Source organism: Penaeus monodon, chromosome 3 (genome assembly GCF_015228065.2).
Source record: "Penaeus monodon isolate SGIC_2016 chromosome 3, NSTDA_Pmon_1, whole genome shotgun sequence".
In the NCBI taxonomy this organism is placed as follows: domain Eukaryota; kingdom Metazoa; phylum Arthropoda; class Malacostraca; order Decapoda; family Penaeidae; genus Penaeus; species Penaeus monodon.
The window spans coordinates 33,585,840-33,589,570 of record NC_051388.1 but is presented as its reverse complement, the minus strand read 5'-3'; positions in this window follow the sequence as shown (position 1 = coordinate 33,589,570).

The window sequence follows — 3,731 nt, the reverse complement described above, 5'->3', positions numbered from 1 at the left end:
TTCCCCAGCAAGAGCAGAACTGGTGAGCACTACAGCCTTGTACATCGTAAGTTTGTGCTGAGGGAACTACAGCAGGTGTCCAAATATGCACTTGCTTTTGGCAATTCTTGAGTTAAATTCAGTGTCGATATGGATTTGTTATGGGAGAGTGCTGCCCAGTTATGTAAAGTGGTCCACCCCATTTGGTTTTTTGCCGTTGACAAGATGCCAGGGTCTATGGATCCTTTCCAGGTGCTGCTGGTGTAACAACTCAGTTTTCTGTGTGCTGATGGTTAAGAAAATTGACAGCGACAGGCTTGGGCAAAGAGGGCCATGCTGTCTGCTGTCCTCTGCAATTCTGGCGTTGAGAGCCAATCATCAGCAAAAGGAATTCGCAGACTCCCGTTTATAGCATTTTCTCTTAGACTTTAGGCTATGAAAGGGTTTAAGAATCCCCATTTGTTTTCCCGAACCTGATGTCATACCAGTCTTCAGGTCTCAAAAAAGCATCTTACAGCGTTATTGAGAACAACAGCATTATTGAGAACATCAGGGTAACAGGGTGGGGGCAAGTACGCAGCCTTGATTAACTCCTTTCGTCACTGGAAAGGGGACTGATGCCTCATTGCTTTCACACACCTGAGCTTGCATTCCATCATGGAACTGACACGTTATGTGGAAATGATTGTGGCAATCAAACTTCTGCATGATTCTTGAGAGGCCTTCCCCGCTAACTGTATCAATGCCTTGGTTAGGTCAATAAAAGTGCAGTAAAGCTCAGCATTGTACTCTTGACACTTCTCTTGGAGCTGGTGTGCAGCGAATATCATATTGACTGTCCCTCTATTCAATGGAAGCCACATTGAGACTCAGGGAGAAAGCCTAGGTGGCAGATGAGGCGGTTGAGTAAAAGTCTTGCCGAGATCTTACCAGCATTGCAAAACAATGTGGTTGTTGCACATGTGGTGGTTTCCTTTCTTCTTGTACAGATGGATCACAGACACATCCTTGAAGTCTTGAGGGGGGAGCCCTTGCAGCCACATGAATTGAAAGAGTTCTAGCAACTTCTGTTTTGATTTTGGTCCCACGTGTTTAAAGACTTCGATGATATTCCATCTGAACCAGGAGCCTTGTCACTAGAGAGTTGTTGATGGTACCTGAGGCGTTGATCAATTGCTTCTTGATTGATCTCTGATGGTTGGTTGAGGACTGTCTCAAAGTGTTGGGCCCATCTGCTTTCCTTATCTGTGAGGAGAGTAAGTCTTCCAGCATTATAAACAGGAGATGAGCTGGAAGACTTTGGACCATATATTTCCTTCACAGCACTGTAGAACTCCTTCATCTTGTTTGCGTCTATATACCTCTTGAGCTTTTTCTTGAAGCCACTTGCTCTGCATTATGTGAAGCTTCTTTTGCGCTGTGCTTCTACTGCGAGTGAAGGCATCTTTGGCGTGTTGGAGCAGAGGTATGCCTTGTACAGTCGGTGCTTGTCCGCTAGAAGAGTTACGATCTCTTCATCATTCTCATCAAACCAATCTTAGTGTTTCTCTTGTTGATAGCCAAGGGTTTCCTTCGAGTGGTGTAGATGGTTTGCCGGAAGGATGGCCAGCTCTCCTCTATGTCATAAGAAATATGAATACCATTGGCATGCTTTTCTGTTTCTCTTGTCAGGATCTGTCCTGTGTCTCTACTCTTCAGCTTGTTTGTGTTGATGCGCTTTGGCATTTGCTCTTGCATTGGGGGCAGTGTTTAGCTTTGAGATGATGAGACTATGATCTGTCCAGCATTCAGCACCACAGAGGGATTTGGTTACTTTCACATTCTGTCTGTCCTAGAGGTGGGTGATGGCATAGTCGATCAATTGCCAGTGGCGTGATCGAGGATTCATTTTTGCCTCTTGTAAACAACAATTGTCAGGATTCGGTCAATGACACCTTCAAAAGCTTCTTGATAACAAAACCGACTCTTGCCTCTCTCCTCTCCCCTGCAGGACCTGAGGATGGAATCCAGGTGGATTTCGAAACTGTAGTCTCATTTTCAATAAATCTAGTTTTTGCATTGAGGGTTTTTCTTCCATATATAGTGTGCATATACATGTATATATATATATATATAATATATATATATATATATATATATATATATATATATATATATATATATATATATATGTGTGTGTGTGTGTGTCTGTGTGTGTGTGTGTGTGTGTGTGTGTGTGTGTGTTGTGTGTGTGTGTATACATATATATATATATTATATATATATATATATATATATATATATATATATCAAATACACACACACACACCACGCACACACTCACACACACACACACCACACACACACACACACACACACACCACACACAACACACACACACCCACCACACCACACACCACACACACTCGCAAACACACACACACACACACACACCACACACACACACACACACACACACACACATATATATATATATATATATATATATATATATATATATATGTTATGATATATATGTATATATATATGTTGCGTGCGTGTGTGTGTGTGTGTGTGTGTGTGTGTGTGTGTGTGTGTGTGTGTGTGTGTGTGTGGTGTGTGTGGTATGTATATATACATATGCAAATATATACATATATACATACATACATATGCTGATATATATGTGTATATATTTTATATTTGCATATATATTTATAGGGTATGATATGTTATATGTTTTAAATTATATTTTATATAATATATATATATATATAAATATATATATATATACATATATATTTATCATCATCATCATCAAGAGGCTAACACCGACGGGGGCGCATGGCCGTATCCACCCTTCGCTTCCAGCCACGAGGATCCCTCGAGGCGAGTCTCCAGGCAGGCCCACGGCCCATCTCCAATTCCTCGCAACAGGCCTCGTCGAGCTGCCCAAGCCATGACCTCCTGGGTCGTCCCACAGGCCTCCTCCACCCAGGGTTGTCTCGCAGAGAGACAACCTGATGGAAAGGGTCATCCACAGGGAAACAAGCTAGGTGCCCATATAGCCTGAGTTGGCTATCCCGGAGTATGCAAGTAACAGGTCCCATGCCAGTCTCACAGTGTAACCGCCGGTTGGACCTACCAACTGTACTCCATGATCCAGCAAAGGGACTTGTTACAAAAGATGAGACTCCAAGACACTGGAAAGCGGCCAGGTTTCGCTTCCATAGAGCAAAACTGGCAGTATCAAGGCCTTGAAGACACGTAGTTTGGTCCTTCTGCATAGGTACCGACATCTCCAAATGCTTTTTTTTGATCGAGTTCAGGGCTCCTGTTGCCAGACCAATCCGTCTATTGATTTTCTTGGTCTGACAGCCCAGAGAAAAGGGAGTTTTACATACCAAGGTATGTAAAACTCTCTGTAATTTCAATGCCCCTTGCCGCAAGTATGGATCGACTGAAGGGGTTTTCCCCTAACAGCCCCCAAAGTCCTGAATCTTGGTCTTGGTCCGGGAGACCTCTAGGCCTAATTTGCTAAAATGCATCAAGAGCCGCCACCAGTACTCCAAGGACTCAGATAGGATAGAAACATCGTGGGAAAAGTCAAGGTCTGAGACCTTAATTTGCCTAGTTTGCTCCACACTGACTTTGGCTAGTAGCTCTGCCCATATCCAGTCCATACAAGTGGTTTAAAAAGTGTTGGTGCAAGGATACAGCCTTGCCTCACCCCTGAATTAACAGGGAAGAAGTTCGACATACCCCCACCACAC